This window comes from Chrysochloris asiatica, unplaced genomic scaffold (genome assembly GCF_000296735.1).
Source record: "Chrysochloris asiatica unplaced genomic scaffold, ChrAsi1.0 scaffold00031, whole genome shotgun sequence".
Classification (NCBI taxonomy): domain Eukaryota; kingdom Metazoa; phylum Chordata; class Mammalia; order Afrosoricida; family Chrysochloridae; genus Chrysochloris; species Chrysochloris asiatica.
The window spans coordinates 7,728,718-7,735,688 of NW_006408549.1; positions in this window are offsets into that span (position 1 = coordinate 7,728,718).

Here is a 6,971-nt window from a genome sequence, read left to right on the forward strand (position 1 = left end):
AAGGATCATTCCCACCCCCTCGGTATACAGGGTAGACAGGGATGGGCAACTTGAACATTGGCTACCCAAAATGGGGGGCTACAAAGGCAAGCAGTGACTGACTTACAAGCTTTCAAGAGGGAGCCTAGTTCCAGAGGGAACGGGGGATAGTAGAATCTCCACTGAGTGGTTTCTGACCTGTCTAGACTGGGCTGGTGAAAGGAGATGGGGGTAAGACTCTTGTGGTTCAATAGTGAGTAATTGCTATCAAGACTGACTGTGAGCGTTGGAAATGTAAAGGTAGATGTTTTGTAGCAAAAGGAGGGGAGTGGTTGATCTTACAGTCCAGGAGCAGAGGTCCCTGTGATCATCAAGGGAGAAGAGTGGAGTGTGGGACCCTATCCAGAGAAGCAGTGACACCAAAGATGGAGGCAAAGACTATGACGTGGAGAGATGGAGTGGCTGGGGACTCTGGATTCAGGGAGGGAGAGAGTCTGGCCGGGGCTCAGGCTTGTGGGGTGTACCCTTTGGTTGCTTGATGATGCATGGAGGACTGTAATCATTGCAATGAAATGAAATATGATAGGATGAGTATAAAGCTGATGTTCTCCCATGTAAATTATCACATAACTCACAATAAAAACTTTTAAAAAAGAACCCATAGTTGTAAGTGGTAAATTCTCTCCTTGGACTATACTCCCTCTTAATTTCAATTGCAAGTGGCTTTGGTTTGCCAGGTTGCCGACTTAGGCTCCACTGGTAGTGTTGTTTCTAATTGCTGTTGAATCCATTCCAGCTCATGGTGACATCATGTGTGCAGAATAGTCCTTCACAGGGTTTCTTGACTGTAATCTTAATAGAAGCAGATCGCCAGTCCCTTCCTTCTGCAAAACCACTGGGTGGGCTGGAACCATGAACGTTTAGTTTAGCAATTGAGTGCAAACCATTTACACCACCTCGGGACTTAATGTGTAAAAAACAGAGAATTGGAGAATAATTGCTGTCCCTTAGACTGGTGATTCTTGTCCCCAGCATAGTGACTGACTTATAATGCCTTAATTTCAATTACCTCCTCACAAATGCTTTGCCCTTGTCCTGCTGAAAAGCTGACCACAGATCTTAGTGCTCCCTGAGTGCCTAGACCAGGCCTCAGATGCCTGTTTTAGGAACCAACTCTCTCCTTGATCAACACAACTGATAGGATATGGTGACTCTTAGCTGCGACACTGATGATGAACTTTTATAGAGCAAAAGTTTCCCTCTTTGCAGTTTTGAGGGGAAACAAGAACTAGTATATCTATAACATTTGGCATTGGAATAAGTGTAACTGTCAAATCACCTAGTCACTGTCAGCACCAAAGGAAGAGCTGATAAACCTATTTGTCAGCAAATTGGCTAGGTGCGGATGTCTCATCTTTTTCAGTCCGTGTCCCATGATTTATTAGCTTTGCCATTCATCCATTCACTTGTTTGTTCACTATTAATTCATTATATGTTCATTTATTATTTATTCATTCATTCATTCATTCACATTTATTGAAACAGACACTGAATTACAAATAGAGAACAAGACAGAAACAATCCCTGACCTCAAGGAGCTTAATCCAGCAATTGGTCCCCTCTTTTAAATTGCTCTCTCCTATTACAAGTTAGTCGCTATGGGTCGGAACTGACTCGACGGCACTTAACAACAACAATTATGAATTAGGCTGCTAACCTCAAGGTCAGTAGATAGAAACTACCAGCAGTTCTGTGAGAGAAATATGAGGCTTTCTGTTCCCAAAAAGATTTATAGCCTCATAAACCCTATGCTCTGGTAGCGTAGTGGTTACAAATCAGGCTGTGAACCTTAAGGTCAGTGGTTCGAAACTACCAGCCGCTCCGCGGGAGAAAGATGAGGCTTTCTACTCCCTCAAAGATTTACACCCTCGGAAACCCTGTACAGGGTCACTATGGGTCGGAACCGACTTGACGGCACTTAACAACAACAACAAACCCTATGCAGGGTCACAATGAGTAGGAACCAACTCCACGGCACATAACCACCACCACCACCATCTGTAAGCAGCTCTGCAGCTCTGGTCTATATGTCGTTGTTATTATTAAGTGCAGTTGAGTTGGTTCTGACTCATAGTGTACCTGTATAGGGTTTCTGAGAAGCAGCTGGTGAGTTTGAACCATTGACCTTGTGGTTAGCAGTCCAGTGCTTATCCTAAAGTGACACAACAAGACTCTTCTAGTCTATGTATAAACTACACTTATCCCTGTCAAACACCTTGAGTCATTTTGTTGTTAATGTGTGTCATCAAGTTGATTCCAACTCATACTAACTCTGCAGGACAGACTAGAAGTTCTGCACAGGGTTTCCTAGACTGCAGTCTTTATGGAAGCTGACCTCCGGCTCTTTCTTACTGCAGAGCTGCTGTGGGTTCCAACTGCCGGCCTTTCGGATAGCAGCCAAACGCATGACTCAGGGCTCCTTCCCTTGAGTGCAAAGCCCCTGCAGTCAAATCCGTTCAGACTCATAGCAAACTCAATAGACCAAGCAGAACCGCCCACAGGGTTTCCCAGGTTGTAATCAATACAGAAGCAAACTGACAGCTTTCTCCCATGGTGAGGCTGGTGGGTTCTAACTGACAGTGTTTTGGTTAGAAGCCAAGCACTTTAACCACTGCTGCTTTCTTTCTTGAGTATGGTGGCAGGGGTGGTGGTGTGCCATGGAATCGGTTCCAAATCATAGAGACCCCAAATAGGGTTTCCAAAGCTGTAAGTCTTTGTGGGAGCAGAAAGCCTCTTTCTCCCACAGAGCAGCAACTGGTAGATTCAAACTGTTGACCTTGCCTTTAGGAGCCCTACTCCTATAATCCACTATGCTACCCGGGCGTCTTTTCTTGAGTCTCTTGCTGTTGTTGTAAAGTGCTGTCGAGTAGGTTCCAACCTATAGCAACCCTGGATAGGGTTTCTGAGGAGCAGCTGGTGAGCTAATATACCAACCTCTAATTAAAAGAAATAATGAAATCTAAAAGTAATCATCATTAAATAATCTGAAATGGCTTTCCTGTTTGTAAAACAACTTTGAGCTTTACAGCATACCTGAGATGGGTAATTACTGTTTCTTTTTTCCCCCCTTAAAAAAAAAAGTTTTGTTGAGATATTATTTACATACTCTATAATTCACCCATTTATAGCATACAATTTAACAGATACTAGTACAAGGGTGAGTCAAAAATGATCCGCACTCCACTTATATTAAAATGTCCATCCATGTCCACAGCTGATGACAACAATGAGCGTGCACGTGAAATTATTCTGTTGAATAGATGAGTGACAGTGAATTGCATGGCAAATCATTTGCAAATCAAGCCATGGCTCTGCCTATGGAATATTCCATGACAGACTGGGTTTCAAAAAGTTTATGCAAGATGGGTACTGAAACAACCCATGGGAGAGCACAAACAGAAGTGTTTAGACATCTGCAAACAAAATTTGGACCAATACTCAAAGGAAGTAAAAGTTTCTTTTAAAAAAATTGCTACTGGTGATGAAACATGGATTCTTCACTACGAGCCTGAGAGTAAACGGCAGAGTATGGAAAGGAAACATCCTCAATCATAGAATGAGAAAAAGTTTAAAAGCCAGCCATTAGCTGGAAAAATGATTCTCAAGAGCCAGTATTGGAATATTTTCAGTAAAAAATTTCAACCAGTGCTCTTAACAGTGCAATGCTCACTGAAGAGCTGAAGCCTAAATTTAGGATTAAAAGCAGAGGATTGCTATCCAAGGGCATGTTGATTCTTGCATAACAGTGCACATCCATACACCTCTGCTCACACTGTGGACACGCTGCAAAAGGTTTGTTTTGAGATTTTAAGACATCCTCCCAACAGTCCTGATCTTGCTCCATGGGACTTTCACCTGTTTGGTCCCCTGAAAGCAGCCCTTCGAGGATAAAGATGCACCTCTGATGAAGAAGTGAAGACAGTGGCACATTCATGGCTTGCAGCTCAACCTAAAACACATTTTAATAAGGGAATACAAAAGCTTGTTGACAGATGGACAAAGTGTATTGAAAAGCAAGGAGATTGTGTTGGAAAAATATGTGTTTGTTTTTTGCAGAAGTTTATTAAAATAAATTATACGGTCAGAATGCAGATAATTTTTGACTCAACCTCGTATATTCACAGATGTGTACAGCCATCATCATAATCAACTTTAAAATATTGTCTTCATCCCAAATTGAAATCCATATCCATTAGGCAAACTCCTCCCCCTTCCAGTCCCTAGTAACCAGTAATCTATTTTCTGTCTTTATCCAAAAACCAGTTGTCATAGCATTCATTTTGATTCCTGGGTACCTGATGTGTGTCAGAGTAGAATTTTGTTCCACAGGGTTTCAAATGACTGGTCTTACGGAAATAGATTTCCAGGCCTTTCTCCTAAGGTGATTTTGTGTGGATTCAAATCTCTAATTTTTCAGTTAGCAGCCAAGCATATTTGCTAAATCTCTATATTTTAGATAAGAGCGATCATACAATATTTGCTCTTACATGTCTGATTTAGTTCACTTAGTGTAGGGTTTTCAGGATGTATCCATGTTATAGCATGTACTGTTGTTTTTAAGTGCCATGGAGTTGATTTCAACTCATAGCAACCCTGTATAGGGTTTCCAAGGAGCAGCTGGTGAGTGTGAACCACTGACCTTGTGGTTGGCAGTCCAATGCCTTTCCTACAGCACCACACCAGGATGTGATACACTGTAGCATGTATCAGTACTTTTAGTCAATTTTTTATTGCCAAATATTATTTCATTGTATGGCTATACTACATTTTGGTTATCCATTCATCAGTTGATGGTGTATTTCCTTTTATAAGAGAAGAAACAAACAAATAAATGGCTGAGCTAGGACATTTAACAGGTCTATGCGCCCAGTTCTCATTCCATTGAATCTACTAGGTCCACATATTGAAAAGTACACATTCATTTCTACTTCCAACAAAACACATTTACCTAAGAAATTCTGGATTAGAGAATGAAACTAAGAAATGCAATGTGGACTAATTGCCTCTTCATTATTTGCAATAGCTATTTATAGGTTTTCCCCATTTTCAGGGGTAAAAATAATTCAATAGGTCAACAATCATCACAGACCAGCTTTAGTTGTCAAGGCACAGACTCCAGAATCCACAGGCCACATGAAAAGATGATGAAAATGCATCTTGTTTACTCTAGTCCTTCTAGTAATTTTATACACTTAGAAGAGGCCCTTTGAGGGGAAAATCCTAATTGAGGCTACTATATTAAAAACAATAATGCAGAGGCATCAAAAATCAATCTTGGCTTCTCAGGCTAACAGAAGGAAGCGGATGTAAATTAAGAAAGCACTGTCAAAACTTCTTATGCAAAATGCTACCTTGCAACCTCAGCTAGTTATTTGTGATTTTTGCAGTTCATCTTTCACTTCCTCTTTTTGTCTCCATCTTTCTGCCCTTCACAGAAGAGGGTGGGGCTTCCTAGTCCAGGGCCCCAGTTACCTAACCAGACTAAAACTGGGCAGACCAGCCATCTAGAACTGGGCCAGTCAATAGTGACTGTTGCTTATTGTTCCTCTAAAGCATGTGTCAGTATGCTAAGATGTGACTCTAAATATATTCTGATTCTAAAGCATATTTCCCCAGCCAAGGCAGAGAGTTACAGTAGAATGGATGAGCATTTGATCTGGATAATGCATCTGCTTTAGGGGAAGGAGTCCCAAGGAGAGGAGAGAAGAGTGTGCATGTGTGTGTGCATTTGTACATTGTGTGTGTGTGTGTGTGTGTGTGTGTGTGTGTGTGTGTATTCTCACCATACTTTCTGAAGGAACTAGAAGCAAGACCTCAAGGCAAGCTAATACAGTGTTGGAGAGAACTGCATTCTTACTGGAAAGGAGGTAGATGACTAAGGACGTCTATGTTATTGTTGTTCTTGCTAAGTGTCGTTAAGTTTCTTCTGACTCATAGCGACCCAGTATAGGGTTCCCATGGCTATAAATCTTTACGGGAGCAGAAAGCCTCATCTTCCTCTTGAGAAACAGCTGGTGGGCTCAAACCACCGACCTTACAGTTAGCAGTCCAGTGCTTATCCTACAGAGCCACCACACTCCCAAGGGCATCTATAAGGTGAACAAACCAAAAAGTCAATCAAAATTATAGAATACATATAGCATGATAGTACTCACTTCAAGTTTTAAAAACAATGTCTCCAGGAGTCAATTTAGTAAAGCCATAAAGAAACATACGGAAATGATTCACATAAAAGGTTAATACATTTGGGTGACAAAGGAAATTCAACGATATTGGTAACATTTTATTTCTGAAGTTGAGTGGTATATAACCAGTGATAGCAGCATCCTCTATTCTACATGGTGTTCCATATGCTAATTGGCTCTGTTGATAGGTATCTACATAGCAAAAGAGGCCTGGTAGCACAGTAGCTTATGATCATATCGATTGATGCAGAAAAGGCATTTGACAAAATCCAACATCCATTCCTAATGGATGAAACACCCAACAAAGTAGGAACTGAAGGGAAAGGCCTCAGCATAATTATGAGCATATATACAAAACCAGCAGCCAACATTATGCTCAATGGAAAGAAACTGAAAGTTATTTCCTTTGCAAAAAGGAACCAGACAAAGATGCCCTTTATCACCACTCCTATTCAATATTGTGTTAGAAGTCTTAGCCAGAGCTGTAAGATAAGAAAGGGGAATTAAAGGCATCCAAATTGGCAAAAAAGTAAAACTCTCTCTATTTACAAATGAAATGATCCTATATATAGAAAACCCCAAAGACTCAACAAGAAAATTATTGAAACTCATTGAAAGATTTAACAAAGTGACAAGGTACAAGATCAATATACAAAAATCAGTTAGATTCCTCTACACTAATAAAGGGAGTTCTGAAAAGGAAACCAGAAAGAAAATACCATTTACAATAGCCCCTCAAAAGATGAA